Genomic DNA, 15,075 nt, shown 5'->3' with positions numbered 1-15,075 from the left:
TGACCTAATCATCTCCCAAAGGCCTCGCCTCCTAATATCATCACACTGGTGATTAGGTTTCAACATATGAATTTTGGGGAGAGACAAACATTCCAACCATAGCACCAGGTAATATTGATTCAATGAATAGACTTTATGAAGTGTTTTTCTCAATTATTTGTAGTTTGAATTGACTACACCCATTTTCTAACACTCTACCCGTAAAGATGAAGAGGTAGAAAGCTTCTACTTCCATTGCCATTTGATCAACTCTAGCCCAGCAAGTTCCAAAAAATAGAAAATGTTTAAGTCAAACTTGAAGGAGGGGACGTAGAGATTGAGCATGGATAGATGAGCCCTTCCACATATAATGAGTATTTTTTAAGTGGTTTATTATAATTCCTTAGGAAGAGCTCTATGTTATTCCGGAACACATTGATTTATCAACATACATGGTATAAGAGTGTAAAACTTCAAGAGACATTAAAGAATGTAGAAATATTCTCCGTGATTAAGGGGGAAGAATTTGTAGTTCTAGGAGATGAGGAAGGCAGAGGTGAGCCAAGTAATTGGTGAAAAGCCAGGCCTGCTAAGATGTGGCCTTCCTCCTTGCAGGTGCAAATCATCATTAAGGTTATGGAGGTGATAGAAATCCTTATGAGAAATGGTGAAGGGACTGGACAGGCACACCTCATTTCATGGGGCTTCACTTTATGGCACTTCACAGATTGTGTTTTTTACAAATTGAAGGTTTACAGCAAGGGTGCATTGAGAAAGTCTATCAGTGCCATTTTTTTTCCAGGCACATGTGCTCACTTCATTTCTCTGTGTCACCTTTTAGCAATTCTCCCAATAATTCAATCTTTTTCATTATTATTATATCTGTTATGGTGATCTGTGATCAGTCATCTTTGCTGTTGTTGTAATTGTTTTGGGACTCTATGAACCACGATCACATAAGACAGCAAACTTGATTTATCAATGCTGTGTGTTTTCTGACTGCTCCACTGACTAGCTATTCCCCTGTGCCTCTCTCCTTCTCTCACTGCCCTTTCTCTCTCTCTCTCTCTCTGTCTCTTTTTCTCTCTTTCTCCTTAGGCCTCCCGATTCCTTGTGACTCAAAAACATTGAAATAGGTAAATTAATAAAATCAGATGTTAGACACAATTAAGATGAGCGATGAATGCATGTTGAAGCCAACATAAGCCAAAAGCTAGGCTTCTTGTGCCAAACAGTTAGCCAACTTGTCAATGCAAAGGAAAAATTATTGAAGGAAATTAAAAGTTCTACTCCAATGAACCCACAAATGACAAGAAAGCAAAACAGCCTTATTGCTGATATGGAGAAAGTTTGAGTAGTCTAAATAGAAGATCAAACAAACCATGACATTCTCTTAAGCTAAAGTCTAATCCAGAGTAAAGCACTAACTCTCTTCAATTTTATGAAGTCTGAGAGAGATGAGGAAGCTGCAGAAGAAAAGTTGAAAGACAGCAAAGGTTGATTCATGAGGCTTAATGAAAGAAGCCATCTCCATAACATAAAAATGCAAGGTGAAGCCACAAGTGCTGGTATAGAAGGTGCAGCAAGTTATCCAGAAGATGAGGTAAGGCTCATTGATGAAGGTGACTACACTATACAATAGATTTTCAGTGTAGGTGAAACAGCCTTCTATTAGAAGAAGATGCTACCTAGGACATCCATAGCTGGAGAGGAGAAGTCAATACCTGACTTCAAAGCTTCAAAGGACAGGCTGACTCTCTTGTTAGGGGCTAATGCAGCTGGTGACTTGAAGTGGAAGCCAATGTTCATTGAAAATCCAAAAATCTTAGGGCCCTTAAGAATGATGCTAATTTTTCTCTACCTGTGCTCTATAAATGGAACAACAAAAGCTAGATGGCAGCACATCTGTTTACAGCATTTGTGTGTGTGTGTGTGTGTGTGTGTGTGTGTGTGTGTTTATTTTTATTTCTTTTTTTGAGACAGAGTCTCACTCTGTCACCCAGGCTGGAGTGCAGAGGTGCAATCTTGGCTCTGCAAGCTCCACCTCCCTGGCTCAAGGGATTCTCATGCCTCAGCCTCTGGAGGAGCTGGGATTACAGGCACACACCACCACACCCAGCTAATTTTCTGTAGTTTTAGTAGAGTTGGGGTTTTGCTATGTTGGCCAGGCTCATCTCTAACTCCTGTCCTCAAGTGATCCACCTGCCTCGGCCCCCCATACAGCATGGTTTGCTAAATATTTTAAACCCACTGTTGAGACATACTGCTCAGATAGAAGATACCTTTCAAAATATTACTGCTAATGGCAACACAACTGATCGTCCGAGAGCTCTGATAGAGATGTACAAGGAGATTAATGCCTGTTAACACAGTATCTTCAGCCCACAGATCAAGGCTAGTTTTAACTTTTAAGTCTTATCATTCAAGAAATACATTTTCTAAGACTATGACTGCCATATACAATGATTCTTCTATTGGATCTAGGCAAAGCAAATTAAAAACTCTCTGGAAAGGATTCACCATTCTAGATATCATTAAGAATATTCATGATTCATGTAAGGGAGTTAAAATATCAACATTAACTGGAGTTTGGAAGAAATTGACTCCAACCCTCATGGGTGACTTTGAAGGGTTCAAGATTTCTGTGGAGGAGGTCACTGCAGTGTGGTGAAAATAGCAAGATAACTAGAATTAGAAGTAGAACCTGAAGACATGACTGAATTGCTGCAATCTTGTGATAAAACTTGAACTGATGAGGAGTTGCTTCCTATGTAAGAGCAAAGAAGGTAGTTTCTGGAGATGGACTCTAGTCTTCTTGAAGATCATGTGAACATCGTTGAAATGACGACAAAGGATTTAGAATATCCCATAAACTTAGTTGATAAAGCACCAGCAGGGTTTGAGAGGACTGACTACAGTTCTGAGGGAAGTTCTACTGTCAGAAAAATGCCATCAAACAGCTGAGGAGAAATCTTTCATGAAAACATGTCAGTCAATGTGGAAGACTTCATTGCTGTCTTATTTTAAGAAATTGCCGGCCGGGCGCGGTGGCTCACGCTTGTAATCCCAGCACTTTGGGAGGCCGAGGCGGGCAGATCACGAGGTCAGGAGATCGAGACCACGGTGAAACCCCGTCTCTACTAAAAATACAAAAAAAATTAGCCGGGCGTGGTGGCGGGCGCCTGTAGTCCCAGCTACTCAGAGAGGCTGAGGCAGGAGAATGGCGTGAACCCGGGAGGCGGAGCTTGCAGTGAGCCGAGATTGCACCACTGCACTCCAGCCTGGGTGACAGAGCGAGACTCCGTCTCAAAAAAAAAAAAAAAAAAAGAAAGAAATTGCCACAGCCACCCCAACCTTCAGCCACCACCACCTGATCAGTCAGCTGCCATCAACGCTGAGCTAAGAACCCTCCACCAGCAAAATGATCATGACTCAGTGACGGCTTGGATGATCCTTAACATTTTTAGCAATAAAATTTAAAATTAAATTTAAATTTAAAATTAAGGTATGTTAGACATAATGCTATTTTATACTTAATAGACTACAATATAGTGTAAATGTAACTTTATGTGTACTGGGAAACAAAAAAAAAAATTAGTGTCACTTGCTTTATTGTAGTCATCTAGAACTGAACCTGCAATATCTTTGAGGTATGCCTGTATTTTGAGTCTAGATTACTGAAGATAAGAAAGACACTCAGAAAAGATAAAAAATACCTTAGATATAAAAACATTCAAAAAGTATGGGGAAACTTTTTGATTACTCTAAATCATAGACTAGATTCTTTTAGAAGCAGAAAGCCCTTCATTCAAAATATGTACCAAAGCAAGAGGTCAGAAGTCAGTGAGATTGAGTCCTTTGGGAATAAAACACATTTACTTGTCATTAGAAACACAAATCAAAACCCCAATGAGACGACAGTTAGAATGGCAATCATTAAAAAGTCAGGAAACAACAGATGCTGGAGAGGATGTGGAGAAATAGGAATGCTTTTACACTGTTGGTGGGAGTGTAAATTAGTTCGACCATTGTGGAAGACAGGGTGGCAATTCCTCAAGGATCTAGAACCAGAAATACCATTTGACTCAGCAATCCCATTACTGGGTATATGCCCAAAGGATTATAAGTCATTATACTATAAAGACACATGAACATGTATGTTTACTGCGGCACTATTCACAATAGCAAAGACTTGGAACCAACCCAAATGCCCATCAATAATAGACTGGATAAAGAAAATGTGGCACATATACACCAAGGAATACTATGCAACCATAAAAATGGATGAATTCATGTCCTTTGCAGGGACATGGATGAAGCTGGAAACCATCATTTTCAGCAAACTAACACAAGAACAGAAAACCAAACACCACATGTTCTCACTCATAAGTGGGAGTTGAACAATAAGTGGGAGAGAACACATGGACACAGGGACACACACCGGGGCCTGTCAGGGTGTGGGGGCTAAGGGAGGGATAACATTAGGGGAAATACCTAATGTAGATGACGAGTTGATGGGTGCAGCAAACCACCATGACATGTGTATACCTATGTAACAAACCTGCACGTTCTGCACATGTATCCCAGAACTTAAAGTATAGTAAAAAATATATATAAAAGCTATACCTGAAAGGGAGAGAAGATGAACATGTGAACATTGAAATAAGACTTAGGGGAAGAAGAATTGAAAATAACTCCACAATGCATTTGTACATCATAATTTACCTACCCTTCTGGACTGAATGGGGAGTTTTAGCTATGAGTACTGTAAAAAATCTTTCTTAATGTTGCTGGGGTCTTTTAAAGTTGCACACAGTTCCTCTCCTGGGCATGGGCAGCAGAGGCAATCTTCCCATACTTGGAACGCTAACATTGTAGCTTTCCTTTCCTTGAAACTGATGACTATATCTGAAGACCCAACTAACAATTTATTTCTGGCTCTGTGACCTCCAGATGTTTCTGATAAAAGCCCCTGTCTCTATTAATCATATAATTATGATAATAAATAAAAGAAAACAAAAGATCAACTGTACAAAAGGGCAACAGCTGGCAACTTCAGTTGGTGAACTTGGCAATGCAATTCAAAAGATATTCCACGAGTGATATTTCCATTGGGAATACTCCATGCCAGTCATTTTCCCAGGATGGTCTTGTTCAAAAGTGGCACGTTTTAGAAGTGCATGTGGCTAACAGAGAACATGCTGAATTTTATTCACCACTGTGTGTGCTCACAGCCCAGCTCAAGATTCATGAACCTGCTAGAAATGGGAGAAAAATGATGTTAAAAGCTGGGGAGCTGCAAGTGCTTCACATATGATGTTCTATCTGTGTACAATAATCCAGGTTAACAACCTTCCCTGTTAAAGGCAATATGGGATCGTTTGTTAAGTAAACTCTCTCTTGCACACAAAATTAGAGAAGTCTATTTTAGAGATTGGGCTATGAAGCAGCAATAAAGTGCAAAAATCCAATACATTTGTTTAAAAGGGCAACAGGGCACCAAGATACGACTTTAACTAAAATGGTTTTCCTGACACTGCAAGTGTGCCTTGACCACTTTGTACACTGGGAATTCTTCCTAGAAGCAGGCATCTTGGAGTTCAGCTGCAGCTACTGACACAGACGAATGAAAGAACTTAAAATAATAACAAGGAACACAATTCTTTGGCAGTAAAATTAATGTGTTAGTACTTTTAAAAATAATAAACTGTGGTGAGAAAAGATGAGATGTGTTAACTCATAAAAGAGGTAGCCTTTGATGACAGCAGGACATGCAACCCTGAGTTACCTTACCTTGGCATTTAGCATCAGAAATGTGACAATTACACATCCCAGCACTTATAGGTCTTTATGGTAACCCAGCAATAGCCTGATATCCTTCCATATTGAGAGAAAATAGTAGGATTTTTATTGTCAAATAGAGATGCTGCCATATCTTTATGGGGTGTGTATTTGTGTCAAGTTTTTACAGCCTAGTTTTGTCTTTATTTACTCTTTCCACATTGCACCTTTGAATATCATTCATTCGTCTCTCTTTATCTACTCTGGTAAGCTCTATGCCTCCTGGTGCATAGAGAGAATGAAGGAAGAGACAGCCAAAGATAACTAAAGTGAATTTGTAGTTCTTGAAGGGTTCAAAGTCATATGACTGCCATGTAGCCTCCACTAGACCACACAGATAAGCCAAAGAGCTCTTCAAATAACAAGGCTGAAGGAGGCCTGAGAAGATGATTGCCCTGCAGTTTCTGGTCAGGAACAGAATCAAAAATCAAAAATGTGACAAGTGAAACAAACTCATATTCAAATGTCTGTATCCTGTCATTAATATGAGATCCAGGGATGTTTGATTTCTCTGTAACTGGCAAATCCATGCAGAATAAATTGTTAGGGGAAAGTGAGTTTGATGCAGAGTTTCCAGAATGCAGACATGAGTAGGGTCAGCCCATATATTTTTACGTGATAACTACCCATCTTACCTTAGACTAAGGACTTAGGAATGGATGGGTGCAGTTGGGGAATTTCTGAATGTCAAAGTTGGAGACCAGGAAAAAATACATTGCCTGTCTGGAGTACCAGAACCAAAAGAAAAAAGAGCTATCCGGCCTCTTGAACAAAATGTTACCGATAGAGTATGTATTCACAAAGTTGCCTATATAATTATGAATTAATCTAACAGATCTTATAACCAGCCACTTGTAAAAATGACATCTAGAAATCACTAAGCAAAGAAAAATATGATTTCTCCGCAAGGTGGAATAAAAGAAGTAGGCATATAAGTTGTCCTTCTATTTATTTTTTATTTTCTGCTTGTCTTCATTTCCTTCCTTTTTTCTTCTTTTCTGTTGACTTATCTTCTGGAATAAGATACTATAAATTAATCCCTGTAACTAAAATAAGGATGACATCTTTAGCAGTCCTTTAAAGCAGGACTTAAGTAGCTGTTACATGATTCCAGTTGAAGATGTGCAAAGAAAAGATGCTAGCTTAACAAACAGACTCTTCTTTAACTTTTAAATAAAGTGTTGACTTCTCTGGCCTAAATCTTATACCTGCTTCCTTTTGTCCATCTTACAGCAAAAATATTGAATTTATAATTTGTTGTATCTTAAGGCTCAGCCAGTAGATTTAAAAGCATTCATTCGTAAATGACTGTCATGCATTCTGAAGGAGAAAAGATCTGCTTTACATGTTAAGTAGTATTTTACAGAAAATAAAATTTAAGAGAGTACCATTTGCAATTTAATTCAACCAAATATTCCACTTATCTTCTCAGGTATAAGGACGACTTTATCCCAATTCAAGTACCTGCTTTCCTAGAGACCAACAATCTAGGTCTAGAGATGGTGGAGATCGCTAAAAGGTCATGATCATTATTAGTGCTTTAGTAAGAAATTATCCAAGCAGAAAATCATGGTAAAGTTCCTCAGATTCTCTTGCGCTCAAACAACTGACAATATATTTCCCTACTGAGAAGAGAAAGCAGATTACACACATACACGCATACACACATTCTGGGTAGATGCACCAGTTCACCCACAGAGATATAGATACATATATGTTTATATACATATAGTATTGTGTGTGCATGTATATGAGTATATGTGAACTGGTGCATCTACCTAAAGAGAGAGAGAGAGGAGAGGGAGAGAAGGAGAGAGACAGAAACAACAGAAGTAAGATATCTGAAGGTATTCATTAAGACTCTGAGAATAAAGAAATGACTTCTGACCAGGGTGACCTAGTAATTTTATATATTAACTAATCTTTATCCACTTACACATGTAGGAACAACAGATAACATATAAAAAAGGAAACTCGACACACACACAGCCTGGCTCAAATTCAAGATAAATATCTGCATGGATCATCAACAGAACGGAACTGCTAAATGGTGAGTTGGGATAAATCCAGGGACTTTCTGGGATCTGGCTTTTGAAGTAGGCAGTGGGGTAGGGGGTCTGAATAATGCAGTGCAATAGGGAATTAAGCTGAAACCTTGCAGTAATCTCAGTAAGTGCTAAAAGGGCAGTTGCAGAGACCAAGGTGGGAGGGTTCCTTGAGCTCAGGTGTTCAAGACTAGCATGGGCAAAATAGCAACACCTTGTGTCTAATATATATATATATATATATATATATATAGGCAGGCATGGTGGCTGTAGGGAGTGATGATTGCACCACTGCACTCCAGCCTGGATGACATTGTCTCAAAAAAAGAAAATTTAAAAAGAAGACAGTCGGCCGGGCGCGGTGGCTCACGCTTGTAATCCCAGCACTTTGGGAGGCCGAGGCGGGCGGATAATGAGGTCAGGAGATCGAGACCACGGCGAAACCCCGTCTATACCAAAAATACAAAAAATTAGCCGGGCGTGGTGGCGGGCGCCTGTAGTCCCAGCTACTCGTAGAGGCTGAGGCAGGAGAATGGCGTGAACCCTGGAAGCGGAGCTTGCAGTGAGCCGAGATCGCGCCACTGCACTCCAGCCTGGGTGACAGAGCAAGACTCCGTCTCAAAAAAAAAAAAAAAGAAAAAAAAGAAGACAGTCACTACATTTTGCATTTATTTGTGACTAAAAATTACTAAGCTATAAAAGTAGTCATTCTCATGATTGATAACTATTCTAAACCCAGAGCCAACGTTATAAAGCATAATGCCCGTCTTTCTCATTAAAACTGTAAATAAGCTAGAATGTGATCACTCTAATTATTTGACAATATTCTAGATAATTCAGCCATGACAAAACACTATGTAAAAAATCATGCTTATCAGAGAGACCAGTGAACAAACGTTATTTATACATGTATAATTTTTTACTTAGAAAACTCCAGAACTGAACTCTAAAAAATTACTAAATTCAATATGAACACTTCATTTTATAGCACATAAAGAAAAAATATATATAAATGCTAGATAAAATATTACCAACTTGTTTTTAGTGCATAGTCAAGTTCCCATCTGTCTTAGTCTGTTTTCTGCTGCTATAACAGAATACCACAGACTGGGTAATTTATAAAGAACACAAGTTTATTTGGCTCACAGTTCTGGAGGCTGAAAAGCCAAGAACATGGAGCCATATCTGGCAAGAGTCATCCCATGGCAGAAGGGCAAGTGAGCATGTAAGGGGAAGAGGAAATGGTGGCCTAATTTATCTTTTACCAGAAACCCATTGCCGCCATCACCACCCCACTCCTGAGATAAAGGCATTAATCTCTTCATGAGGGTAGAGCCCTCACAACCTGATCATCTCTTATAGACTGCAGCTTTTTAATATTATTACCATGGCAATTATATCTCCAATGCTTGTGAACTTTTGGGAGAAATACTTACACCACAGCAACTTCAAATTGAGAGAAAAATGCTGAAGCCAAACTAAAGATGTGGACACCAGAATGATAAGTTTACTTTGAAACTGGTTGTCCTGAGGAATTTAACAAAGTTTTAAACCTACAGACTTGCACTTGATTGCTAACTGTGGGGACCTGAGGCAAATGTTGGGTCTTCAGAAGGAAAGGAATTGGACTTCAGATCTGCATAGAAACCTGGGACCCATAAAGTAATACAACATGACTGAAATTGGGGACCAGCAATGTCCACTTATCAACAGAGGGACAATATTAGAAGACTCGTCTTTGTTATCGTGATATCTAGGTTTTAAAAAACAGTTTCTATTTTGAAAGCAACCTTCCTGTATATAGATTTGGGGGTAAAAATGATACTACCTACTTGGTTACAGAAAAATCCAAGCCTTGAAATTACCTCTTGCTAGATGTGCAGTGTCCCAGGATATAGAGCAGTAGGAAAATGATATGCTTGAACTCTGGGATTTTACACATAAAACCCAGACAAACATGAGTTTATAATTAAGTATGACAAATACTAGCAACTAACCCACAATCAGCATCAACAGAATAAACAAGCTGAAGAATGACATTACTGAGAACTTCAGATATTGCAATATTTGTTTATAAAATTTAAATAAGCCTTTGCACAATATTTTAAAATTGAAATAATGAATAACAGGACAAGAAACAAGAAGCTAAATAGATACAAAGTACTAAATGGATCTTTTCCTTCAGGAAGTTTACAGGATATTCTGTATTAGGGTATTTTATAACACAGCATGTCATATTCTTTCCCATGTACCTATAATTCAGGACAAAATTGGTAGACAGGAGTTATTTCATGAGTGTTTGTAGTTGATAGATTTGCCCCAAAACAGAATCAGAAGCTGCATGGCAGAATTCCTAAAACTAGAAATAAAAACAAAACAGAATTTAGTCCATGGAAATATTGTTTTATCTAATTTACTTTGGTGGGCTGTAAAATCTAACAGGTGTTTCGGAGTATTCAACAACTGATATAGAAGAAAAACCTCTGCCTATGGAAGCATGGAGTGTCTATGAATCCTAAACAAAAGTATAAAACTAGATAAAAAGAGGAATTGCAGGCTCTAGAAATGAGAAAAAGTGAGGAAATGCAAGAAGACAAAATGAGAAGTTTAGAGGCAAACACGGTGGGAGCCTGTGGACTTTTTGTCTAGAGATGCTTCTATTCCTCCTCCCCAGCTTGATTAGTGAGAATTGTAGCTTTACCAGCAAAATAATGAACAAAAATTCTGGCACCAAAGCCACCAGAGTGGCAAAATTAATTTGGGACAGGTATGAAGTCTTGTAGCTTTATCAGCTGCCTGTGGTAAACTCAGTAGGAAAACTCCTACAACTTTGATATTCTGAGATTGAGGGCACCGTTGTGGCAACCAGACAACCAGCCAGAAATTAATGGGAGATCGTGGAATGGTGAGAACCATAAAAGTGTTGAGATAAGTTTTCTACATATAACTGGATGACTAGGAATCTACATACAGGAGCAGAAAAAGACTTGCAAGAACCCAGTAAAAAGTAAAACCCAAGGGAGATAGGCAAACTGCCACCAAATTTGAATGTGCAACCTAAACCACAGACAGATCTATTTGTATCAGATGAAGGACTTATGGGCTTCAAGGTATTTAAGTATAACCTTTTCCCAAATCATTGACTAATAGCTATGCAGACATAAGGGCAAACTCTAGGGAACCAGACTGAAAAAACGACTGAACAGAAACATCCTGCAGTGGACAGATTTCACAGTTTAATTCAAGGCAAGATATTAAAAACAAAACACCGTAAAAAAAAAAAAAGTCAAAGAAAACCCAAGGATGTTGCTAAAATATGTTATTTTAAACATCAAATTCTTAGCAAAAAATTATGAAACATGCAAAGAAACAGGAAAGTGTGACCTATACTCAGAAAAAAGACAGTCAATAGAAACTTACTCTGATTGAGCTCAGAGGTTGGAATTTAAAGTCATTTACAAACTTAATCAAAGAAGTAAAGTAAGCATGTTTACAAGTTTAAATGAAAATATAGCAAACTGACTCAATAAAGAGAAAATTGAGTGCCAGTTGAGAAGTAGAAACTACTAATTAAAAAAGAACTCATTCGAAATAAAGTTGGGACAATACGGTTATAAGATATACAAAAAAAGAAATAACACAATGGCAAAAATAAGTCCCTGTCAGTAATTACTGTAAATGTAAATGAATTAAAATTCTCAGCCAAAAGACATAGATTGGCAGAATGGATAGAAAAATAGAATATAACATTATGTGGTATACAGAGACTCGCTTTAGATCTAAGGGCACATATAACTTGAAAGTGCTAAAATAGAAAAAGATATTTCATGCAAAGAGTAACTAAAAGAGAGCAGAGGTGGCTATACTGATGTAGACAAAATAGACATTATGTCTAAAACTGTTGTAAGAGACAAAGGACATTATATATTGATAAAAGGATGATCTCACCAAGAATATATAGCAACTATAAACATATATATACCAAACATCAGAGCTCCAAAATATATGAAGCCACATTGACAGAATTGAAGGAAGAAACAGCTCTAGAATAATTGTAAGAGACTTTAAGATGCTACTTGCAAAACTGATAGTGTCCGGCTCTCAGCAAAGAAGGTAGCGCTTTTTTTTTTTTTTTTTTTAGATGGAGTCTCACTCTGTCGTCCAGGCTGGAGTGCAGTAGTGCGATCTAGGCTCACTGCAAGCTGCTCTGCCTCCCAGGTTCACGCCATTCTCCTGCCTCAGCCTCCCGGGACTACAGGTGTCTTCCACCATGCCTGGCTAATTTTTTGTGTTTTTAGTAGAGACGGGGTTTCACTGTGTTAGCCAGGGTCGTCTCGATCTCCTGACCTTGTGATCTGCCCACCTCAGCCTCCCAAGTGCTGGGATACAGGTGTGAGCCACTGTGCCTGGCCGGTAGTGCCTCTTTGCAGAGAGAGGAGCTACCTTCTCTGCTGAGAACCTAACATTTGTTGAGACGACCTGCCTGAAGAGAGGAGCTACCCTCTCTGCTAGGAGTTGAACACTGGTGGGGACACCCTGGCTGCAGGAAGGAGCTACCCAATTTTGGTGTCCTCTGAGCTGTTATATTGCTCAATAAAGCTCCTCTTCATCTTGCTCACCCTCCACTTATCTGCATACCTCATTCTTCCTGGTCACAGGATTAGAACTCAGGACGGAACGAATGGCAAGGCTAAAAGCTGTAACACAAACAGGGCTGAGACACTCTCCTTGCTCGCCAAGTTGCAGGCGAAGGGAAGGAAAGAAGAGCTGTGGCCCTTTCGGGAGCCCAGACGTGGGAGCTCCCCTAGCCCGGGCTGTGACCCACTCTTTGGGGCCCTGCGGTTCCTGGTGTCTCCAAGCTTCTGGGGGCCACTGTGTTCCCCGGTGCCAGCTGTGGAAGTGCTTGCAGTGTGTCTGGTCCAGCTGCAGCCTTATAGACAGCCTGCGCCCGGGTATGACCTGGAGCTTCCTACCCTGCTGCAGCAACCGACATGTCTGACTGCACAGTGGCCAGACCCCAGGCTCACACATAAACCCCTCACCACTCCACGCAGTCTCCCTTGGCAGGCGTGGGATTCAGGCCAGTGGCCTGAACTGAGCACAGCCTGCCAGGCTGAGTGGGTGGAAGGAGTCCAGCGGGCCTGAGCAAGACTCGGGCAAACATGCCAATGGCTACAGAGTTTTCTGGCCAGATAAGCAACACCCCAAAGATCCCGTAACAAAGGGACAACCAAATAGAAGATGAATTAAAAAAAAATAGACGCCTTATACAACACTACAGACCAACTGGATGTAAAAGACATACAGAACACTCCACCCAGCAACAGCAGAGTACACATTTTTCTCAAGTGAACATGGAATATTCTCCAGGAAAAGTGATATGCTAAGCCACAAAACAAGTTTAGTAAATGTAAAAATATTGAAATCACACCAAGTATCATTTTAAATTACAACAGAATAAAATTAAAAATTAATAGTGGAAGTAAAACTAAAACATTATGAATATGTGGAAATTGAACAACTCACTCCTAAACAAACAATATATTAAGGAAAAAAATCACAAGTAAAATTGGAAAATATCTTGAGATAAATAAAAACACAATGTACCAAAACTTCAGAGATGAAGCAAAAACACTGCTGAAAGGGAAATTTATAGTTGTATCACTAATAATGATAGCTAAACAACATAAACAATAGACAAGCAATGGAGAAAATATCAGTAAAACCAAGAGCTGGTTATTTCGAAAGATCAACAAAATTGACAAACTTTTAGCTGTATTGACTAAGGAAAAAAGAGAAGACTCAACTAAAAACAGAAATAAAAGTTAAAACATTATTACCGATGTTACAGAAATTAAAAAAATTACAAGAGAATACTATGAACAATTGTATGCTAACAAATTAAACAACCTAGATTAAATAGACAAATTCTTAGAAACACAAGTTCCTGTGACTCAATTACATAGAAATAGAAAATCTGAATAGACCTGTAACTAGTAAGAAGATTGACCCAGAAATCTAAAACTTCCCAACAAAGAAAAGCCCAGGACTATGTATCTTCACGGGTACATTTTATGAAATATTTAAAGAATTAGGACCAATACTTCTCCAACACCACCAAACGAAGTAAAGAGGAAATACTGCCTAACTCAGTCCCTGAGCCCATCATTAACCTGATACAAAAGCCAAAGATCCTACAAGAAAACTGCAGACCAATATACCTTAAGAATATTGATTCAAGAATCCTCAACAAAATACTAGCAACTTGAATTCAATGGTATATTAAATAGATCATGTACCTTTACCAAGTGGAATTTATTCCTGTTATGCAAGGATAGTTCATCATATACAAAACGTGATTAACAGAATAAAGGGGCAAAAGGTGATCATCTCAATTAATGCAGAAAAGTCATTTGACAAAATTTAACATCATTTTGTGATAAAAACACTCAACAAACTAGTAATAGAAGGAACCACCTCATTATAATGAAACACTCACAGCTAACATCACATGCAATGAATGGTGAAAAACTGAAAGCTTTTCCCACCAAATCACAAACAAGACGAGGATGCTAATTTTCATTACTTCAATTCAACATAGTATCAGAATTTCTAAGCAATTAGGCATGAAAAATTAAAAATGTAGCCAAATTGGAAAGGAAGAAGTGAATTATCAGTTTTCACAGATAATGTGATCTAGTACGTGGAAAATCCTAAAGACTCCCAAAAAACCTTTATAACTAACAAACAAATTCTGCAAATTTGCAAGATAAAAAACCAACACACAAAAATCAGTGATGTTTCTATACACTAAAAATGAAAAGTAAAAAGAGAAATTAATAAAAGAATTTAGAATAGCTTCAGAAGGAATAAAATACCTAGGAATAATGTTAACTAAGGAGGTGAAAGATTTGTGCACTCAAAATTACAAAATATTGCTAAAAAAAATTGAAGATACCAATAAAGAAAAGAGGCTTGGTGGTGGCTCCCACCTGTAGTCCCAGCACTTTGGGAGGCTGAGGTAGGCAAATTGCTTGAGCTCCGGATTTTGAGACAAGCCTGGACAACGTGGCGAAACCCCATTTGACAAAAAATACAAAAATTAGCTGAGCCTGGTGGTGCGTGCGTGTGGTCCTGGCCCTCTGAGGAAGGCTGAGGGGGTAAGATCATCTGAGCCCAAGAAGTTGAGGCTACAGTGAACTGTGATCAC

This window comes from Hylobates moloch, unplaced genomic scaffold (assembly GCF_009828535.3).
Source record: "Hylobates moloch isolate HMO894 unplaced genomic scaffold, HMol_V3 SCAFFOLD_22, whole genome shotgun sequence".
In the NCBI taxonomy this organism is placed as follows: Eukaryota; Metazoa; Chordata; class Mammalia; order Primates; family Hylobatidae; genus Hylobates; species Hylobates moloch.
Note: the sequence above shows the minus strand (reverse complement) of the source record.